General features: G+C 38.6%; 1 protein-coding gene across 3 annotated transcripts in view; it reads right to left on the bottom strand.

The window, feature by feature from the left end:
• Positions 1 to 20,563, bottom strand: part of lclat1 (lysocardiolipin acyltransferase 1) — a 55,249-nt gene extending 34,686 nt beyond the window's left edge. For 2 of the 3 annotated variants that reach the window (XM_061896080.1, XM_061896082.1), the window contains exon 1: positions 20,209 to 20,557. The gene's annotated coding sequence lies outside the window, so the exon portion shown is untranslated. Of the gene's footprint in view, positions 1 to 20,208 lie in introns of all 3 variants that reach the window. The other variant, XM_061896081.1, reaches the window with a different exon arrangement.
• Between the last annotated feature and the right edge of the window lie 3,841 nt (positions 20,564 to 24,404).

The raw sequence follows: 24,404 nt of genomic DNA, 5'->3' as shown, positions 1-24,404 counted from the left end.
AATTTCTGAATTCAATAAGATAAACTTTATAAAACATATGGTATTGTGTTCAATTTAGTACCTTGCTAAAAAATATATATATATTTTTACAGGTCCATAATCTAGTGTCAAAGTAGGATGGGTACCATTCGCATTTTGCAGTACCTGGGAATTAATGCTAGTACTCGACGGTACTAATTTTCTATACTTTTGTGTGTGTTGATAATGAACATGAATCGTTTTTTCGATTAAAAAAAAAAAATGTATTGCAACATTTAAAGATAAGCTGATTACGGTAACTGTTGTACAGTTATTTTATTATAACATTTCTCATTTAAATAGTACTGTAACGTGCATCTTAGTTGTAGTTATCAACAAATTTGGAGGTGTTGAAATCGCCATGTAAATTTGCTAAAGCTAAACTGTAGCATGTCATTATCAAAACCAATGTATATTAGCATCAAGCTAGTAGATTTTTGGAAAAGTGTAGCCTTACTTTACTTAGGTTGGAGTGTTTTTTGGGTCAACTGGTTTGTTGTCATTGAAAATTGCAACATTAACCAAAGGTAGTTTGTTGAGTCCACTGTCAGCGTTATGGAAGTGATCGCCAATCGTCAAAGTATCGGATGGGGACTCGAAATCGGATCGGATGTGAAGCCATTTAATCGGATCGTAGGCAAAAAATGTCGATCGGGACATCCCTAGTTTACACAGAGTTGCTATTCGCGATTGCATTGTACATGAATATATAAATGCTATTTTTATTTTTTTTTACATTTTAACAATGATTTTTGTATACTGTTTTACATTGTTTAAAGGGAGGAATGTAATTTCAATGTCTCGTGTGTCTCGGAAACATGGTGAATAAAAAATAAAGAATCTTAAATTTTTTTTTAGTCGTACAGCGTGGAACTTATTTTTACACTTATGTCAAAAGTTCTATGATGACGTCAGTTTGACACTGGTACTGATCTCTTCAACTTCCATGATTTCCTCATATAAAAAACAAAAACAGTTTTTAAATCTTAACCACCATCCGGGAAGGGATTGTGTTGGACCTGAGAGGTTTTCTACTGTATGTATGTGTGTATATATATATTATATATATATATATATATATATATATATACACACACACACATACACAGTGTATATATATATATATATATATATATGATTGTTGATTATGTTTGAACTAGACCTTAAGACAAACTGAGGTGTCAGCTATAAACATGAATGTCTAAAAAAAGTGCTATATAAATCTAATCCATTATTATTATTATTATTATTATTATTATTATTATTATTATTATTATTATTACATACACGAACTAGATAGTGTTAAATGTCTCAAACAGCCTTAAACTTAGCAGTGGGTGCCAGGCAATTATTACCAAGTTTGCAGCCTTTTAGATTAAGGGAGCCTGCAGAGTCTTGAATTGATAAGGCCTTGCTGACGCAGTGAGTCTTCAGCAGATGCTACAGGGAATTATTTCATCCAGCGGGTGCCCAATGCAGCTCACACCTTTCCACCTCAATTATCACCGTGCGCACACAGACACACACACACACACGCGCGCAAAAAAGCATTTGGCTCAGACCTGCCTTTGCCTGGGAACACCAGTGTGACGCAGCAAGACTCGATATGTGGCAACCGAGGAGGCTGAAGGTTTATTAATAAGAACAATGATAAAGTGCAAGCCTTCAGGCAGTAAAGGTTATTGAGATTAATGATGGAAAATGTGAGGATAGGGGCATTAAAGTTTTGCTTTATGTCAGAACACACCCTACAGTGACAACTGGAATAATGGCACTGTAGCACGGAACGTGCAACATGAACAGTAACAATTATAATTTTACCCATTTTTCTTATGATTAATGTAACCACAGGAGACAGGGGACGCTAGGAAAACTATTTTCCCCCCCAACGCATTCACGGAAAACCTTTTGTTTCCATACCCTGCATACTAGATCCAGTTATTAATGTGATTTAGTACCACTGGGATGCAATTTAAAATACCATAGTAATAATATTCCCGAAAAGCATACCCCCTCAACAAACAGTGCACGCAATTCGCAGCATTTCCCCGCAGTACGCTGAGATAACGGTCCAAGTCGTAACTCTTTGGCAGTCATTTAGCATTCTTTCACTTCAGGCCCGACACCAGACATCGCAACAGATTCGAGCTCAACAATAAGTGTTGTGCGTGGGGCTTTATGACACAAACAAGGAGGGAAGGAATGAAATAAATAAACTTGTCAAATTAATGGCACGGGTTTGTCCTATTTTGAGTTCTCGTAAGCAACTTAAGAGAAAGGAGAGCCTCCAATCACTGAGCAACAGCGAAACCTCTAACTTAGAGTGGTAGTTTAGCCAAAACTGCACTTAAGTCAATTGCAAAATGCTAGCGCTAGCCACTGACTGGCTAGATGCTATACATCAGTGGTCCCCAACATTTTTTGCACCACGGACAGGTTTAATGTAAGCATTATTTTCAGGGACCGGCGTTCCACTTTCTTTCTAGATGACGTTCTAGAAACAAACTGCAGCTCAGCTCGCTCGCAATTCTGGCTTGAGGTGAAGGCTAATTAACTTTTAGCGTAACGTTAGCTCATTTTGCGGTGTGTGTGTTAGCACATTGTGCGGTGTGTGTGTGTGTGTGTTAGTGATAAAATAATGTAAGTGCATCATTAAGCCTATATGAACTCCATGGTGTTCAGGGATGAATAGTCTCTCTTATTGCTATTGTGCTATTTTTTCAGCTATAGTTACATGAATCATTAGTAAAGTAGCAGCCTAGTTTGAATGGCAGGGTCCCTGCTATCACATGTTGATAAAAATGCAACATTTACATAATAAAAATCAACTGCAGGCTTCCCAACTGCTGTAATAAATGAAGCATGATGAGTTGACTTGAAACTGTTTAATGTTGCACTTTTTTTATGTAGAAGAAAAGTTTTGTCATTTCATTTAATCTGAGCAACAAGTTGAGGCAGTTTAATGTTGATTAACGTGGGCAGAATTATTATAGTGTTCCCAATGTTAAAAGGATAAAGCCATTGTATACAAATTTGGTGAATAAATAATCAAAATATTAATATTCTATTGTTTTCTTACTGTACCGAAAATGAACCAAACCGTGACCTCTAAACCGAGGTACGGACTGAACCGAAATTTGTGTGTACCGTTACACCCCTACAATTTATATCCCCATTATTTACTTTTTACCTTTTAAATTCGATTTCAGTTCTGTACACTGCTGCTAGGATTTAAATTTTCCTGAGGGAACTCTCCTGAATGAATCAATAAAATACTATCTATCTATGACTGCAAATTTGTTGTTGCTTCTCTTGGATTGCTCTTTTATTTGTGCACGTGCTCCCTTTGCGTAGGTGTGACGTGACCAGGTTGGTGACAGCTGTAAACACCAATTATGTTATTTGGGCCGGTAAATTTGTTTCATTATAAGACAGTCCCTCGGCGGGCATGTGGACAAAGAGTTGACAAGGTCGCTCAGAACTGATTTTGTAATATATGTTGTCCGGGGCTTCGGGAGGAGTCGTTTGATGTTAGTTTGGTGCTGGTGGGCTGTGATTGGGTAAAATTTAGACAAATGTCAAACAGATGTGTTCTGTTAAACCACTAATCGTAACAAACATAAGCTAGCCGGTAGTGTTATTGTTATATGTTTTGCTTTGAAAACTACTACTGTGAGCAAGATGCAAACAGCACTTTTAAATTGTTGTTAGATTTGTGCAAGGTTTTCATACATTAACGATTGTTTACAGAGTAGCCCCTTTTACACAGCCTGTGAAACCCAGATTTTGTCACGGATGGATTAAGGGAAACAATGGCAGGTTGCCGCGTGAAAGGTACCGCGATTTATTTAATTTAAAAATGTAATACATCAACACTTGATAAGGAAACAATCCCTCAATGAGCTCTCCGAGTCGACTCTGCCAAACTGCCTCTTGATAATGTTACAATTTTCCAAAATGGGCTAGCTTGATCATATTTACATTGACTGTTCCATTTACTATTAGCAATTTTATATGGCGATTTCAATAACTAAGGAAAACTACTACAAAACTACAACTACGATGTAATAAGTGCAAACTCGATTTAGAAAATTAGTAGGTTCTTGAACGAGCATTGTTGATCAAATAGTTTGCATAGTGAATCATCCATCCATTTTCTACTGCTAGTCCCTTTTTGGGGTTGCTGGAGCCTATCTCAGCTGCATTCTGGCGGAAGGCGGGGTACACCCTGGACAAGTCGCCATCTCATCGCAAGGCCAACACAGATAGACAGACAACATTCACACTCACATTCACACACTAGGGTCAATTTAGTGTTGCCAATCAACCTATCCCCAGGTGCATGTTTTTGGAGGTGGGAGGAACCCGGAACACCTGGAGAGAACCCACGCAGTCACGGGGAGAACATGCAGACTCCACACAGAAAGATCCCGAGCCCGGGATTGAACCCAGGACTACTCAGGACCTTAAAATGTCTATACAAGACACAATGTAAACATGAATTATGGGTTCTAGACTTGACAAAAATCCATATTTTAGTAAAATTTGTACACTTTGAACACAATAATAAAGATCTCTACAGTAATGTATATCAAACAAACATCACAAGGGGGTGATAGATCAACTTGCTCTTATTTAGCATGTCAAAACAATCTGAACAGATGGGCTGATCTGCCAATGCGTGTGCATTGTTGCTCACAAACATTGCTCAGAAATCACAAAAATCCTAAACTTTAACAACCAAATTGCTACAATAATAACCATTTCAAAAAGTTAATTCCACCCACATTAACACCGGCAGATGAGCTGAAGAGAAGGCAGCAGAGAGGGAGGGAGGTTAGTGTGTGTGTGTGTGTGTGTGTGTGTGTGTGTGTGTGTGCGTGCGTGCGTGCGGCTTGAAAAACACGCTGCTGAACGAGAGGTAGTATCTTTTCTCCGCTGTAAAAAAGGTCTACTCTGGCATATTTTCCCAGAATAGTCCAGTCTCATCACAATTTAAATTTGCTGTGGTAAGCTTGGTTAATTTTTCCATATGTGTGTGCACCATTACTGTGTATGCTTTGTAAATAGTCTTCTTTCTTTTTTTTTTTTAAACCTCGCAGCAATTCTCTCCTCCTTTACATGCTGGTCTGTAGAGTTTTGGGGTCTCATTGAGTTAGCAAAATGAACAAAACGTGTCAAAAGGCGCACACACTAAAGCACTGAGTAGTGACTAGTAATGTACTGCAATGCGCAGCAAGTGACGTGGAGTGTTACACCTTCCCAACAATGATGCACACTGCTTTTGCCTGCATGTGGAGCACAACATGAATGAATGAATAAATGAATGAACAAATGAATGAATAATTTAACCACAGAAACATGGTTTGCACACAGAGGCACATTTGGCGTGATCTAAAAGTTATCTTAAACAAAAAGTTTGCAAATAGAGAGGTTTGTAAACCGAGTTTCCACAGTACAATACTTATAATATAAAGACTTTGTAGGCCGCAACATAACATTTGACTGGCACATTCAGCTCCATCGCAATGGCTAGTTCTAGCTCGGCAACACACTACTGCCAACTAACGTCTTGGAATTGCAACTGCAGGTAAAGTCTACTATACAGGGTTTCCCACACATTCATTTATTTGTGGCAGCCCACCACGAAAGAATTATGGACGCCACAAATTTAAAAAAAAATTTTTTAATTCTTTTTTTTTCGGCTTTTGACTCGCTCGACCGCTCATAAAAGCAATGGGACTCTGTCTGTGAATGGAGCTTGTGGTTACATATTATATAAATATATAAATATTTATATAAATATGTACATAAAGTGTTGTAATTATATTCCAACTCCGCGTTCTTCTTGGTCATCACCGCCGCCGCAAATCAAACCACACCACCACAAATATAAGCCTGACCTGTGGGGAAACACTGCTATATAACACTTGAAAATGAAACTAAGAAATGTAGTAAGAAATCAAGATATAACAATAAAATAGCACAGTTATAACCAGGTCACTGTTAAATGTTATGATTTATAAAAAAATGGAGATTGTTTTGTTAAACATCCATCCATCCATCCATTTTCTACCGCTTATTCCCTTTTGGGGTCGCGGGGGGCGCTGGCGCCTAGCTCAGCTACAATCGGGCGGAAGCCGGGGTACACCCTGGACAAGTCACCACCTCATCGCAGGGCCAACACAGATAGACAGACAACATTCACACTCACATTCACACACTAGGGCCAATTTAGTGTTGCCAATCAACCTACCCCCAGGTGCATGTCTTTGGAGGTGGGAGGAAGCCGGAGTACCCGGAGGGAACCCACGCATTCACGGGGAGAACATGCAAACTCCACACAGAAAGATCCCGAGCCTGGATTTGAACCCAGGACTGCAGGACCTTCGTATTGTGAGGCAAACGCACTAACCCCTCTGGCACCGTGAAGCCTCGTTTTGTTAAACAATTAACATTTAATAACACTCAAAATTACTGAAAATTGGTACTGTTATCGATTCCCAGGTACCAGGAACTAAACATCTTTGAATGCAGTCTTTTGCCCTCGATTTCCCAAAAATTCTGCATACAGCCTCATTTGAAGCCAAAATATTGCCTCAACCCATTTTGCTTTGCAATCATCGGTTTTCGTCCTATTTATTGTTATCTTGAGGTGCTTCTCTCCAGCAACTAGCTAGCCTCTGTCGCTGTTTAAAACTAGATTGTGGATGACTCACAGGAGGGTTCACGTTTTTTGTTTAATTTTGCCAATGAATGAATGTGCTTCAAGTGCTCAGAGCCATGCACAGAGTGAAACCTCTTGCACCCTGCTTGGAAGCAAGAGACAAACAAAACGTTAAGTTATCCAGTTCATTTTCATTTATCATTGCATTATTTTGGCTTATTGATTTATCAGCCTAGCCCTACATGAAAGTTTTAAATAATGAATAATATTATGGTTGCTATATTTCTGTTTTACTGAGTAATATCATACACTTTTCCAAATAATACTTTTGTACTAGGGCTGGGCGATATATCGATATACTCGACATAACGCAGGTTTGTCTCTGTGAGATATAGAAAACGACTATATCGTGATATTCGAGTATACGTTCTCAAGCAGTAGCTTTTAGCTGCTGGCAATACACTAGAGCTCTCCTCACTCTTTCTTGTCTCTCCTTCTCACAGACAGCAAGCGCACCTTCTTACACACGTCACAAACTGTAATGTCATACGTCACATGCGTATACGCCCTCACAGAGCAGAGAGGTAGCAGTGTGGGTAGTTGTGGTGCAGGTGGTAATACGAGAGAAAGAAGGTGCGAATCTGGTAAAAAAAAATAAGGAAGAATTAATTCCCAAGAAAAACAGCAGGGGGCCTATCCTTTGGCGGTGGTTCGGTTTCAAGTGGGAATATGTCGAATGGACAACTTTAATTTCTCAAATGTGGGGCACAAGCTTTGCCACACAAAAAGTAGCATTACTGCGAATATGTAGCATCATTTGAAAAGTCACCTGCTAGAGAATGAAGAGTGCTTACTCCACATGTCAACATCTCCATTCGGTGCCACACAAACCACACCATAAAAAATGCCGACGCAAACATTTCCAGATCAACACCGTATGAAAAAATAGTGATTTTTTTTTAGTTGTGATTTCCTTCTCTGCGTGAAAGTTTAAAATGAGCATATATTAATGCAGTATGAAGAAGAATGTCTTAATGTAGACACATAGAATCATCACACTGCTGTGATTATATGTATAAAGTGTTAATTCAAGGCAAAGGCAAATATCGATATATATATCGTTTATCACGATTTGGCCTAAACAAATTGCGATATTAAAAAAAGGCCATATCGCCCAGCCCTATTTTGTACCATAACACTTGTAGCTGCTGACAGAAGCACATTGTATGTATGTTATATACCGTATCTTTCGGAGTATAAGTCGCACCTGCCGAAAATGCATAATAAAGAAGGAAAAAAACATATATAAGTCGCACTGCAGTATAAGTCGCATTTTTGGGGAAATTTACTTCATAAAACCCAACACCAAGACATTTGAAAGGCATTTAAAGTAAATAAAGAATAGTGAACAACAGGCTGAATAAGTGTACGTTATATGACACATAAATAACCAACTGAGAAGGTGCCTGGTATGTTAACGTAACATATTATGGTAAGAGTCATTCAAATAACTATAACATACAGAACATGCTATACTTTTACCAAACAATCTGTCACTCCTAATCGCTAAATCCCATGAAATCTTATACGTCCAGTCTCTTACGTGAATGAGCTAAATAATATTATTTGCTATTTTACGGTAACGTGTTAATAATTTCACACATAAGTCGCTCCTGAGTATAAGTCGCACCTCTGGCCAAACTATGAAAAAAACTGCGACCTATAGTCCGAAAAATACGGTAATTTCTTAGTTGTATAGATCAGTGGTCCCCAACCTATTTGTAGCTGCGGACCAGTCAACACCTGATCATTTGTCCTGCGACAAATTTTCAATGTATTTTACACACTATATGCCGCCCTCTCACGGCTTCTCGTACACTATGATGTAACACATCAACGTGCTTTAAATGTAGGTGTTGTTAGCTAATTATAGCCATTTGGATAGCCAGTGTTAACTGTCACTGAATGTACGATCTATCAAAACAACAACATTACCTTAAATTGTTTGTTGTTTCAAATGTGTTCTCTTGACCATTAAAAGTAACATAAGCTAGTCTGTGTGCTTGTTATAAAGTTTTGCTTTGAAAAATTTTACTCTGAGGAAGCTGCAAACAGCACCTTTAATTTGGATATTTAAAATTTTACATTCCAATTACAATGTCAAAATGTACAATAGTGCATGTTTATTGCATTTAAAAGGGTATACCTGCATTATTACAGTGTGTATTATTATATCAGTGGTTAATTTAGTCCCAAAAAAATAATGGCAGTAATATCGTTTATGAACAAGAATTTGTAGGTTAACACATCGTCAAGCAAAATTTGTTACGAGCCCAGGCCTACGTAGATTGAGGGTTATAGGTAGAGATGTAAGATAATGTTTTTTTTGCCATTATCCGATATTGTCCAACTCTTAATTACCGATTCCGATATCAACCTATACAGATGTATACAGTTGTGGAAATAACACATTATTATGCCTAATTCTGTTGTGATGCCCCGCTGGATGCATTAAAAATGTAACAAAGTTTTCCAATATAAATCAACTCGAAATTATGGGGGGAAAAAAGGCCAACATGGCACTGCCATATTTATTATTGAAGTCACAAAGTCTTTTTTTTTTTTAAATGCCTCAAAACAGCAGCTTGGAATTTGGGACATGCTCACCCTGAGAGAGCATGAGGAGGTTGAGATGGGCGGGGTTGGGGGGGGGGGTATCGTTGCGTCCCGGAAGAGTGAGTGTTGCAAGGGGTTCAGGGTATTTGTTCTGTTGTGTTACAGTGCAGATGTACTCCCGAATTGTGTTTGTCATTTTTGTTTGGTGTGGGTTCACAGTGTGGCGCATATTTGTCCATCCATCCATTTCTACCGCTTGTCCCTTTTGGGGACACGGGGGATCGCTGCAGCCTATCTCAGCTGCATTCGGGCGGAAGGCACTCTGGACAAGTTGCCACCTCATCGCAGAGCCAACACAGATAGACAGACAACATTCACACTCACATTCACACATTTAGTGTTGCCAATCAACCTATCCCCAGGTACACGTTTTTGGAGGTGGGAGGAAGCCGGAGTACCCGGAGGGAACCCATGCGGTCACGGGGAGAACATGCAAACTACACACAGAAAGATCCCGAGCCCGGGATTGAACCCAGGACTACTCAGGACAATGCGTTGTGAGGCAGCTGCACTAATCCCTCTGCGACCGTGCTGATCGGCGCATATTTGTAACAGTGTTAAGGTTGTTTGTATGGCCACCCTCAGTGTATGGCTGTTGACCAAGTATGCGTTGCATTCACTTATGTGTGTGAAAAGCCGTAGATATGTGATTGGGCCGGCACGCTAAGGCAGTGGCGTTAAGGTTTATTGGCGCTCTGTACTTCTCCCTACGTCTGAGTACCACTCCGTAGAGCGGCGTTTTAAAAAGTCATACATTTTACTTTTTGAAACAGATACCGATAATTTCCGATATTACATTTGAAAGCATTTATCGGGTGATAATATCGGCAGTAGGAAATTATCGGGCATTTGTAGTTGTAGGTTTTTCTGCTCATTTTGTCAATAGTGGTGGAAACAATCTTCCTTAGAAAATGCACAGTACTCAACATAAGCTTAAACCTCAACTTTGCAAAGACAAGTATACAAGGTCACGGAATTTCTCTGTACTTACACATTCGTTACAGAGGTCTTTGGATATCTTTTTGGAAAATTAAAAAAGACGGGCTGGCTTGGGAAGGATTACATTAGATCAAGGGTCACCAACCTTTTTGAAACGAAGAGCTACTTCTTGGGTACTGATTAATGCGAAGGGCTACCAGTTTGATACACACTTAAATAAATTGCCAGAAATAGCCGATTTGTTCAATTTACCTTTAATAAATACATCTATATATATATAAAAAAATGGGTATATCTGTCTGTCATTCCGTCGTACATTTTTTTTCCTTTTACGGAAGGTTTTTTGTAGAGAATAAATGATGAAAAAAACCCGGTTTAAAAAAGGAGAAAACACGAAAAAAATGAAAGTTTATCTTCAATTTTGACTCTTTAAAATTCAAAATTCAACTGAAAAAAATGAAGAGACTAGCTAATTCGAATCTTTTTGAAAAAATTAAAAGAAGAATTAATGAACATCATTAGTAATTTTTCCTGATTAAGATTATTTTCAGAATTTTGATTACATGTTTTAAATAGGTTAAAATCCAATTTGCAATTTGTTAGAATATATAACAAAGATTGATTTGCTAGAATATTTTTTTTTATTTTAATCATAATAAGTTTGAAAAAATATTTCACAAATGTTCTACGTCAAAAAAACTGAAGCTAAAATGAAGAATTAAATTAAAATGTATTTATTATTCTTTACAATAAAAATAAATAAATTACTTGAACATTGATTTTGTTTAAAAATCCTAAAATCATTTTTATGGTTGTATTTTTTCTCTAAAATTGTCTTTTTGAAAGTTATAAGAAGCAAAGTTAAAAAAAGAAATGAATTTATTTAAACAAGTGAAGACCAAGTCTTTGAAATATTGTCTTGGATTTTCAAATTCTATTTGAGTTTTGTCTCTCTTAGAATTAAAAATGTCGAGCAAAGAGAGACCAGCTTGCTAGGAAATAAATACATTTTAAAAAATAGAGGCAGCTCACTGGTAAGTGCTGCTATTTGAGCTATTTTTAGAACAATCCAGCGGGCTACTCATCTGGTCCTTACGGGCTACCTGCTGCCCGCGGGCACCATGTTGGTGAACCCTGCATTAGATGCATGGAGATCTGAAGGTAGAGAGAGAGAGAGAGAGAGAGATGAAGCTCAACATCTAATGTGGTTTATAACAAGCACTCAATCAGTCTGAAGGCATCAATTACAGCCTGAAAGACAGCAGCGGTTGAGCAGGGAGCATAACAAGGTGCAATAAGGATAAAACCCACCCGGTGTGCCTCAAAGCAGAGGTGCATTTTTCTAAAAGCTTACACATCAAGGCTGAGTGTGTCACCATCGACGTGTTCAGCGTGACGACTTTGTGTGTCAGAGAGAAATGGAACCACGGCTTTTGTCAACCACAAGATGTATTTTTCTACCTATAAAACACTTCGTAGTGGTCTACATAACAAGTAATGGTTGTTCTTTGGTCAACATTTTACATTGATTATGTTTTACAAACCGTTTTCTCACCATCTTTTCAAGATGCACAGTTTTGTGGGCTGTCTTACCTACGTGCCTCCCCTTCAACAGAGTCTTAATTTACCTTATTGTACACAACCTCCTACCCGCATCCTCTGCTCCTCAAACCTATCAGGACAAACTTACAAACAATGGGCCGCCGGGCTTTCTGCTCGACCGCACCCGAACTCTGGAACATTTGCGGATTATAATTATTGGTTTGCAGAAAATATTTTTAACGCAATAAGGTGAAATTACATAATCTCCCAAGGCACACCAGACAGTATCTAACGCATACTTGCCAACCCTCCCGATTTTTCAGAGAGACTCCCGAATTTCATTGCCCCTCCCGAAAATCTCCCAGGGCAACCATTCTCCCGAATTTCTCCGGATTTCCACCCTTTAGCGTCCTCTACAACGTGTTGTCACTTCTGCTTTTCCTCCATACAAACAGCATGTCGGCACTGTCATATAGTATATGCGGCTCTTACACACACACACACACACACACACACACACACACACACACACACACACGAGTGAACGCAAGGCATACTTGATCAACAGCCATACAGGTCACACTGAGGGTGGCCTTATAAACAACTTCAACACTGTTACAAATATGCGCCACACCAAACAAGAATGACAAACATATTTCGGGAGAACCGCACCGTAACACAACAGAACAAATACTGAGAACCCCTTGCAGCACTAACTAATTTGAGAACCACTGAAATAGACCACAAGTACAATAAGGTTTGTTTCATCAATAAATGATTGCTGCAGTTAAGCAAACTATAAAAAAAATCAATAAAAAGAATTGAAAACAAATGCCTTAACGGTATGCACCTGGGGATAGGTTGATTGGCAACATTAAAGGCTTACTGAAATGTGATTTTCTTATTCAAACGGGGATAGCAGGTCCATTCTATGTGTCCTACTTGATCATTTTGCGATATCGCAATATTTTTGCTGAAATACTTTAGTAGAGAACATCGACGATAAAGTTTGCAACTTTTGGTGCTGATAAAAAAAAAGTCTTGCCTGTACTGGAAGTAGCAGACGATATGCGCGTGACGTCACGGGTTGGGGAGCTCCTCACATCTGAACATTGTTTACAATCATGGCCACCAGCAGCGAGAGCGATTCGGACCGAGATGGCGACGATTTCCCCATTAATTTGAGCGAGGATGAAAGATTTGTGGATTAGGAAAGTGAGAGTGAAGTAATAGGAAAAAAAAAAAAAAAAAAAGGACTAGAGGGCAGTGGGAGCGATTCAGATAGGGAAGATGCTGTGAGAGGCGCCGTGGCAGCCGTGGGGGTGGCAGGCCCAACCGCAACAAGGGATAGAGCCATACCGCTTTGAACCTGACGCTGACGGTCAGGAGGACGCTGCTGATATTGATGCTGGAGTAGCACACGACATAGATCGCCTTCAGAATACAGAATGGTAAAAATGGTCGCTGCATAGTACACTGTACTTTGTGTGTGTTTCAATCCAATCATGTTCGCTTGACATCTCTGTTCCGTAGTAAAGCTTGACTGTCATCTTTCGGGAATGTAAACAATGAAACACCGGCTGTGTTTGTGTTGCTAAAGTCGGCCGCAATACTTCGCTTCCCACCTTCAGCTTTCTTCTTTGATGTCTCCATTGTTCATTGAACAAATTGCAAAAGATTAACCAACACAGAAGTCCAGAATATTGTGGAATTTTGCGATGAAAACAGATGACTTAATAGCTGGGCACGATGCTGGCACAAAATGTCCTCTACAACCCGTGACGTCACGCGCAGGCGTCATTAAACCGAGACGTTTTCAGCAGGATTTTTCGGCGCGAAATTTAAAATTGCACTTTAGTATTGGCATGTGTTGTAATGTTAATATTTCATCATTGATATATAAACTATCAGACTGCGTGGTCGGTAGTAGTCGGTTTCACTAGGCCTCTAAATTGGCCCTTGTGTGAGAATGTTGTCTTGTCTATTTGTGTTGGCCCTGTGATGAGGTGGCGACTTGTCCATGTGCAGCTGAGATTGGTTCCACCCCCCACCCCCTCCCCAAAAGGGACAAGCGGTAGGAAATGGATGGATGAGGGTTAAAAATAACAAACCTTAAATTACTACTGAAATGAGATTTTCTTATTTAAACGGGGATAGCAGGTCCATTCTATCTGTCATACTTGATCATTTAGCGATATTGCCATATTTTTCCTGAAATTATTTAGTAAAGAACATCGACGATAAAGTTTGTAACTAAAGCCTTGCCTGTACCGGAAGTAGCAGACGATATGTGCGTGACGTCACAGGTTGGGGAGCTCCTCACATCTGAACATTGTTTACAATCATGGCCACCAGCAGCGAGAGCGATTCGGACCGAGGAAAGCGATGATTTCCCCATTAATTTGAGCGAGGATGAAAGATTTGTGGACGAGGAAAGTGAGAGTGAAGGACTAGAGAAAAAAAAAAAAAAAAGACTATACAGTGGGAGCGTTTCAGATGTTATTAGACACATTTACTAGGATCATTCTGGAAAATCCCTTATCTGCTTATTGTGTTACTAGTGTTTTAGTGAGATTATATGGTCGTACCTGTACAACATAAAGGTCGGCCCCGCACCTTTCTTCAGCACCAGTCGACGGGTGGTGGCGATGCCCATCTCTGCCCTTCGCAAGGGACCCTCTTCGAAACACGATTTTTCGAAAATATCGCTGCATAGTACACTTTACTTTGTGTGTGTGGTCCAATCCAACCGTGTTCGCTTGACCGCTCTGTTCCATAGTAAAGCTTCACCGTCATCTTTCGGGAATGTAAACCATGAAACACCGGCTGTGCTTGTGTTGCTAAAGGCGGCCGCAATATACTGCTTCCCACCTACAGCTTTCTTCTTTGACGTCTCCATTATTCATTGAACAAATTGCAAAAGATTCAGCAACACAGATGTCCATAATACTGTGGAATTATGCAATGGAAAGAGACGACTTATAGCTGTGAACGGTGCTGGAACAAAATGTTCTCTACAATGCGTGACGTCACGCGCACGCATCATCATACCGTGATGTTTTAGCATGATACTTCCGCGCGAAATTTTAAGTTGCAATTTAGTAAACTAAACTGGCCATATTGGCATGTGTTGCAATGTTAATATTTCATCATTGATATATAAACTATCAGACTGTGTGGTCGGTAGTAGTGGGTTTTAGTAGGCCTTTAAGATCTGTGCATCATCCAAGGTCTCAACTGCAGCTGTCAAAGTTGCTGGGCAACAAACATAGTGCTTTGTCTATCAGCTCTTTATGGAAAGGAACACATAGTGATATAAAATGGAAATATTTTTGCATCGGGTCGTGCATTATGTAGTTGCCTTATTGCAGGGGTCACCAACGCGGTGGCCGCGGGGAACCAGGTCGCCCATAAAGGACCAGATGAGTCGCCCGCTGGCCTGTTCTAAAAATAGCTCAAACAGCAGCACTTACCAGTGAGCTGCCTTTATTTTTTAAATTTTATTTATTTACTAGTAAGCTGGTCTCGCTTTACTCGACATTTTTAATTCTAAGAGAGACAAAACTCAAATAGAATTTGAAAATCCAAGAAAATATTTTAAAGACTTGGTCTTCACTTGTTTAAATAAATTCATTTATTTTTTTGCTTTCTTTCTTATAACTTTCAGAAAGACAATTTTAGAGAAAAAAAATACAACCTTAAAAATGATTTTAGGATTTTTAAACACATATACCTTTTTACCTTTTAAATTCCTTCCTCTTCTTTCCTGACAATTTAAATCCATTTTGAAGTATTTTTTTTTATTTTTATTGTAAAGAATAATAAATACATTTTAATTTAATTCTTCAATTTAGCTTCTGTTTTTTCGACAAAGAATATTTGTGAAATATTTCTTCAAACTTCTTATGATTAAAATTCAAAACAAGTATTCTGGCAAATCTAGAAAATCTGTAGAATCAAATTTAAATCTTATTTCCAAGTCTTTTGAATTTATTTTAAAATATTTGTTCTGGAAAATCTAGAAGAAATAATGACTTGTCTTTGTTAGAAATATAGTTTGGTCCAATTTGTTATATATTCTAACAAAGTGCAGATTGGATTTTAACCTATTTAAAACATGTCATCAAAATTCTAAAATTAATATTAATCAGGGAAAATGACTAAAGATGTTCCATGAATTCATTTTTTAATTTTTTCAAAAAGATTCGAATTAGTTTGTGTTTCTCTTCATTTTTTTCGGTTGAATTTTAAAGAGTCGAAATAGAAGATAAACTATGTTTCAAAATTTAATTTTCATTTTTTGCGTGTTTTCTCCTCTTTTAAACCGTTCAATTAAGTGTTTTTATCATCATTTATTCTCTACAAAAAACCTTCTGTAAAAGAAAAAAAAAAAAACGACGGAATGACGGACAGAAATACCCATTTCATATATATATTGATTTATTTATTAAAGGTAAATTGAGCAAATTGGCTGTTTCTGGCAATTTATTTAAGTGTGTATCAAACTGGTAGCCCTTCGCATTAATCAGTACCCAAGAAGTAGCTCTTGGTTTCAAAAAGGTTGGTGACCCTTGCCTTATTGTTCGCTACCTGTCATTTCAAAAGAATATGACTCAAGGCTTGTAAAGACAGTAGAGCAGGGGTTAACAACCTTTTTGAAACCAAGAGCTACTTCTTGGGTACTGATTAATGCGAAGGGCTACCAGTTTGATACACACTTAAATAAATTGCCAGAAGTAGCCAATTTGCTCAATTTACCTTTAATAAATAAATCTATGTACCGGTATATATATAAAAAAAATGGGTATTTCTGTCTGTCATTCCGTCGTACATTTTTTTTCCTTTTACGGAAGGTTTTTGTAGAGAATAAATGATGAAAAAAAAACACTTTATTGAACGGTTTAAAAGAGGAGAAAACAGGAAAAAAATGAAAATTACATTTTGAAACATAGTTTATCTTCAATTTCGACTCTTTGAAATTCAAAATCCAACCGAAATAAAGAAGAAAAAAACTAGCTAATTCGAATCTTTTTGAAAAAATTAAAAAAAGAATTTATGAAACATCATTAGTAATTTTTCCTGATTAAGATTAATTTTAGAATTTTGATGACATGTTTTAAATAGGTTAAAATCCAATCTGCATTTTGTTAGAATATATAACAAATTGGACCAAGCTATATTTCTAACAAAGACAAATCATTATTTCTTCTAGATTTTCCAGAAATGAAAAAAAAAAACATTTTAAAGACTTTGAAATAAGATTTAAATTTGATTCTAAAGATTTTCCAGAATATTTTTTTAATGTTAATCATAAGTTTGAAGAAATATTTCACAAATATTTTTCGTAGAAAAAACAAAAGCTAAAATGAAGAATTAAATTAAAATTGATGTATTATTCTTTAGAATTAAAAAAAAAAAAAAATTACTTGAACATTGATTTAAATCAGTGGTTCTCAACCTTTTTTCAGTGATGTACCCCCTGTGAACATGTTTTAATTCAAGTACCCCCTAATCAGAGCAAAGCATTTTTGGTTGAAAAAAAGATATAAAGAAATAAAATACAGCACTATGTCATCAGTTTCTGATTTATTAAATTATATAACAGTGCAAAATATTGCTCATTTGTAGTGGTCTTTCTTGAACTATTTGGAAAAAAAAGATATAAAAATAACAAAAAACTTGTTGAAAAGTAAACAAGTGATTCAATTATAAATGAAGATTTCTACACATAGAAGTAATCATCAACTTAAAGTGCCCTCTTTGGGGATTGTAATAGAGATCCATCTGGAACTTCATTCTAAACATCCATCCATCCATTTTCTACCGCTTATTCCCTTTTGGGGTCGCGGGGGGCGCTGGCGCCTATCTCAGCTACAATCGGGCGGAAGGCGGGGTACACCCTGGACAAGTCGCCATCTCATCGCAGGGCCAACACAGATAGACAGACAACATTCACACTCACATTCACACACTAGGGCCACATTTCTTCACAAAAAAAGAAATCTTTAACATCAATATTTATGGAACGTGTCCACAAAAAATCTAGCTGTCAACACTGAATATTGCATTGTTGCATTTCTTTTCACAGTTTATGAACTTACATTCATATTTTGTTGAAGTATTATTCAATTAATATATTTATAAAGGATTTTTGAATTGTTGCTATTTTTAGAATATTTTTGAAAAATCTCACGTACCCCTTGGCATACCTTCAAGGGGTATGCGTACCCCCATTTGAGAACCACTGATTTAAATTGTCAGGAAAGAAGAGGAAGGAATTTAAAAGGTAAAAAGGTATATGTGTTTAAAAATCCTAAAATCATTTTTAAGGTTGTCTTTTTTTTTTCTAATATTGTCTTTCTGAAAGTTATAAGAAAGAAAGTAAAAAAAAAAAAATTAATTTATTTAAACAAGTGAAGACCAGCTAATTTTAATCTTTTAGAAAAAATTAAAAAAATAATTTATGGAACATCTTTAGTCATTTTCCCTGATTAATATTAATTTTAGAAATTTGATGACATGTTTTAAATAGGTTAAAATCCAATCTGCACTTTGTTAGAATATATAACAAATTGGACCAAGCTATATTTCTAACAAAGACAAGTCATTATTTCTTCTAGATTTTCCAGAACAACAATTTTAAAAGAAATTCAAAAGACTTGGAAATAAGATTTAAATTTGATTCTACAGATTTTCTAGATTTGCCAGAATATTTGTTTTGAATTTTAATCATAATAAGTTTGAAGAAATATTTCACAAATATTCTTCGTCGAAAAAACAGAAGCTAAATTCCATCCATCCATCATCTTCCGCTTATCCGAGGTCGGGTCGCGGGGGCAACAGCCTAAGCAGGGAAGCCCAGACTTCCCTCTCTCCAGCCACTTCGTCTAGCTCTTCCCGGGGGATCCCGAGGCGTTCCCAGGCCAGCCGGGAGACATAGTCTTCCCCGTGGCCTCCTACCAGTTGGACGTGCCTTAAACACCTCCCTAGGGAGGCGTTCGGGTGGCATCCTGACCAGATGCCCGAACCACCTCATCTGGCTCCTCTCGATGTGGAGGAGCAGCGGCTTTACTTTGAGTTCCTCCCGGATGGCAGAGCTTCTCACCCAATCTCTAAGGGAGAGCCCCGCCACACGGCAGAGGAAACTAATTTCGGCCGCTTGTACCCGTGATCTTATCCTTTAGGTCGTGACCCAAAGCTCATGACCATAGGTGAGGATGGGAACGTAGATCGACCGGTAAATTGAGAGCTTTGCCTTCCGGCTCAGCTCCTTCTTCACCACAACAGATCGATACAACGTCCGCATTACTGAAGACGCCGCACGATCCACTCTTCCCCCACTCGTGAACAAGACTCCTAGGTACTTGAACTCCTCCACTTGGGGCAGGGTCTCCTCCCCAACCCGGAGATGGCACTCCACCCTTTTCCGGGCGAGAACCATGGACTCGGACTTGGAGGTGCTGATTCTCATTCCGGTCGCTTCACACTCGGCTGCGAACCGATCCAGTGAGAGCTGAAGATCCCGGCCAGATGAAGCCATCAGGACCACATCATCTGCAAAAAGCAGAGACCTAATCCTGTGGCATGGAAATTGAGGGGATCCGGTTTCCAGAAGCTAAATTGAAGAATTAATTTAAAATGTATGTATTATTCTGGCGCGCCGCCCGCAACCCCAAAAGGGAATAAGCGGTAGAAAATGGATAGATGGATGTATTATTCTTCACAATAAAAATAAAAAAAATACTTGAAAATGGATTTAAATTGTCAGGAAAGAAGAGAAAGGAATTTAAAAGGTAAAAAGGTGTATGCTTTTGAAAATCCTAAAATCATTTTTAAGGTTGTATTTTTTTCCTCTAAAATTGTCTTTCTGAAAGTTATAAGAAGCAAAGTAAACAAATACATGTATTTATTTAAACAAGTGAAGACCAAGTCTTTAAAATATTTTCTTGGATTTTCAAATTCTATGAGTTTTGTCTCTCTTAGAATTAAAAATGTCGAGCAAAGCGAGACCAGCTTGTTAGTAAATAAATATAATTTAAAAAAAATAGAGGCAGCTCACTGGTAAGTGCTGCTATTTGAGCTATTTTTAGAACAGGCCAGCGGGCTACTCATCTGATTCTGACGGTCTACCTGTTGCCCGCGGGCACCGCCTTGGTGACCCCTAGTTGAGGGAATTCGGAAAGCCGCATTGTTTCTGGAGAGGTAATTGCATTATTAATTAAGGTTAAAAGGTAAATAGTAGGTGTGTAATAGGATCTCGGCCAACTCGCCCTGGTTATATTTAGCTCACACTTGCCGACATGCCAGCCGTGTGTGGACTGTCACGCCGAGCAGGAAGTGAATCACACAAGAATTAAAATACACACCTTGAGTGGGTTCCGCCTTGAGGTGAAGTTTGTCACAGTTTGTGAGCTAACTCGCCAGCTCAAAGAAGGTCCAAGCAGCTCGACTGCGACATAGCGGGAGCTAGCGAGCTGGACTAAGCTAAACTGGTTAGCGGCTAACTAAGTCGCTACCTAGTCCTCGGATGGAGATTCAAACCAGGAAGGAAATAACGGTTTAGTGTTAAAATAAACAACTGGAGCGAGTACGTGGAAGACCTCCCGGCTGGGTGTCCGGCTTGTTTTTGGCGGTTGGTGAAAATGTAAAAAATACCTCTTTGCTAACACGACCTGCCAACTTGCTCCAGTCCAGCTGACATTACAGGCGGCTGCCGGTAGGTGGTGCTGTTTCTTCTCCTTAAACTAGGCGTAAATAAAAAATTTTTAAAAGGTTTATGACAGTGTGCGCGAATGGAAACGTCACCGACGCGAATGCGTCCACAAGCAAACTGCACCCCAAAGACAACATAATGTTGCGTTGTTGTAAACACACATGCCAACCTTCAGACCTCAGAATTAGGAAGATATACAAAAGGCCCACTGGGGATGGGGTGTGTGTGTGCGTGTGTATATATATATATATATATATATATATATATATATATATATATATATATATATATACAAGGGAATAAGCGGTAGAAAATGGATGGATATGTATATATGCGGCTGCTAGACTTTTGACAAGAACAAGAAAGTTTGATCACATTACGCCTGTACTGGCTCACCTGCACTGGCTTCCTGTGCACTTAAGATGTGACTTTAAGGTTTTACTACTTACGTATAAAATACTACACGGTCTAGCTCCATCCTATCTTGCCGATTGTATTGTACCATATGTCCCGGCAAGAAATCTGCGTTCAAAGGACTCCGGCTTATTAGTGATTCCCAAAGCCCAAAAAAAGTCTGCAGGCTGTAGAGCTTTTTCATTTCGGGCTCCAGTACTCTGGAATGCCCTCCCGGTAACAGTTCGAGATGCCACCTCAGTAGAAGCATTTAAGTCTCACCTTAAAACTCATTTGTATACTCTAGCCTTTAAATAGACTCCCTTTTTAGACCAGTTGATCTGCCGTTTCTTTTCTTTTTCTTCTATGTCCCACTCTCCTTTGTGGAGGGAGTCCGGTCCGATCCGGTGGCCATGTACTGCTCGCCTGTGTATCGGCTGGGGACATCTCTGCGCTGCTGATCCGCCTCCGCTTGGGATGGTTTCCTGCTGGCTCCGCTGTGAACGGGACTCTCGCTGCTGTGTTGGATCCGCTTTGGACTGGACTCTCGCGACTGTGTTGGATCCATTATGGATTGAACTTTCACAGTATCATGTTAGACCCACTCGACATCCATTGCTTTCCTCCTCTCCAAGGTTCTCATAGTCATCATTGTCACCGACGTCCCACTGGGTGTGAGTTTTCCTTGCCCTTATGTGGGCCTACCGAGGATGTCGTAGTGGTTTGTGCAACCCTTTGAGACACTAGTGATTTAGGGCTATATAAGTAAACATTGATTGATTGATTGATATATATATATATATATATATATATATATATATATATATATATATATATATATATATATATATATATATATATATATATATATATATATATATATAATGTATGTCTTAATTGGATTATCCAAAGAATAGTGCTCGATACTGTTTCATGTGCGGTTCCTACACAAAAAAATCTCCTGACGATTGAAGTAACCCCTCATGAAACAGTTCTGTAGAGATGAAGTAGTCTTGTGATTTTTCCCACCCATACATATATATATATATATATATATATATAATATATATATATATATTAGGGGTGTGGGAAAAAATCGATTCGACTACGAATCGAATCGTTTATGTTGTGCGATTTAGAATCGATTCAAATTTTTACAAAAATCTTTTTTTTTTTTAATTTAAAAAACGATTTTTTATTTAAAAAAAATGTATCATTCCAACAAACCACTAAACAGCAATACCATAACAATGCAATCCAATTCCAAAACCAAACCTGACCCAGCAACAGTCAGAACCGCAATAAAAAGACCAATTGAAAGGAGACACAAACATGACACAGAACAAACCAAAAGTTGTGAAAAAAAATGAATATTATCAACAACAGTATCAATATGAGTTATAATGTCCGCATAGCAGTGATTAAAAATCCCTCATTGACATTATCATTCGACATTTATAAAAAAAAAAAAAACAACAATAGTGTCACAGTGGCTTACACTTGCATCGCATCTCATAAGCTTGACAACACACTGTGTCCAATGTTTTCACAAAGATAAAATAAGTCGTATTTTTGGTTCGTTTAATGGTTAAAACAAATTTACATTATTGCAATCAGTTGATAAAACATTGTCCTTTACAATTATAAAAGCTTTTTTTTTTTTTAAATCTACTACTCTGTTTGCATGTCGGCAAACTGGGGTAGATCCTGCTGAAATCCTATGTATTGAATGAATACAGAATTGTTTTGAATCTGAAAAATGTCGTTTTTGAATCGAGAATCGCGTTGAATCAAAAAAGTTTATATATAATCGAATCGCGACCCCAAGAATCGATATTGAATCGAATCCTGGGACACTCAAAGATTCGCAGCCCTAATATATGTTAGTGCGTCTGCCTCACAATACAATTGTTTGATATACATTACTCTATAGAACATTATTATTGTGTTCCAAGTGTACAAATGTTTACTAAAATATCAATCAATCAATCAATGTTCATTTATATTGCCCTAAATCACTAGTGTCTCAAAGGGCTGCACAAACCACAACACAAACCACTACGACATCGTCGGTAGGCCCACATAAGGGCAAGGAAAACTCAGACCCAGTGGGACGTCGGTGACAATGATGACCACGGACTTTTGTCAAGTCTAGAACCCATTATTCTTGTTTACAATGTGTCTTATATAGAAATTTTAAGGTCCTGAGTAATCCTGGGTTCAATCCCGTGCTCGGGATCTTTCTGTGTGGAGTTTGCATGTTCTCCCCGTGACTACGCGGGTTCCCTCCGGGTACTCCGGCTTCCTCCCACTTCCAAAGACACGCACCTGGGGATAGGTTGATTGGCAACACTAAATTGGAACGTGAGTGTGAATGTTATCTGTCTATCTGTGTTGGCCCTGCGATGAGGTGGCGACTTATCCAGGGTGTACCCCGCCTTCCGCCCGATTGTAGCTGAGATAGGCACCAGCGCCCCCCGCGACCCCAAAAGGAAATAAGTGGTAGAAAATGGATGGGATGGATGGATATATATATATATGTATATATATCAATCAAATACATGTGAAAAGTTTAAAAAGAAAAAAATCGTCCAGCTCTTCCTGGGGGATCCCGAGGCGTTCCCAGGCCAGCCGGGAGACATAGTCTTCCCAACGTGTCCAGGGTCTTTTCCTACTGGCTGGACGTGCCCTAAACACCTTCCTAGGGAGGCGTTCGGGTGGCATTCTGACCAGAGAGCTTTGCCTTCCGGCTCAGCTCCTTCTTCACCACAACGGATCGATCCAGCGTCCGCATTACTGAAGACGCCGCACCGATCCACCTGTCGATCTCACAATCCATTCTTCCCTCACTCGGGATCAAGACTATATATATATATATATATATATATATATATATATATATCCAAGTGGAGGAGTTCAAGTACCATAGGAGTCTTGATCCCGAGTGAGGGAAGAGTGGATTGTGAGATCGACAGGTGGATCGGTGCGGCGTCTTCAGTAATGCGGACGCTGGATCGATCCGTTGTGGTGAACAAGGAGCTGAGCCGGAAGGCAAAGCTCTCAATTTACCTGTCGATTTACGTTCCCATCCTCACCTATGGTCATGAGCTTTGGTTTATGACCGAAAGGACAAGATCACGAGTACAAGCGACCGAAATAAGTTTCTTCCACCGGGTGGAATCATGTATTTGATTCCTTTAATTGTATGTGTTTAACTTGCAAATTGACATGTATTCTTAAAGAATGCAACCTTTTTCAAAGCAACTTAATCTCACTCTATTGAAAATGCCATTACTCATAGCCTGTGCTCGCTTTTTTGCTCTTTCCTCATTCTCAGGTTGATTGCATGTCTCGACTGATTTCAATCTCCTGCGTAGAACCAGCATCGCCTTTTTTTAAAGTAGAGCATGTGTCATTTGTTTCTTTTACCCGCGCTCACGCCGCCGCTCCCGTGTT

The sequence above is a fragment of the Nerophis ophidion genome, linkage group LG03 (genome assembly GCF_033978795.1).
Source record: "Nerophis ophidion isolate RoL-2023_Sa linkage group LG03, RoL_Noph_v1.0, whole genome shotgun sequence".
NCBI lineage: Eukaryota > Metazoa > Chordata > Actinopteri > Syngnathiformes > Syngnathidae > Nerophis > Nerophis ophidion.
This window is presented reverse-complemented; position numbering and strand designations above follow the sequence as displayed.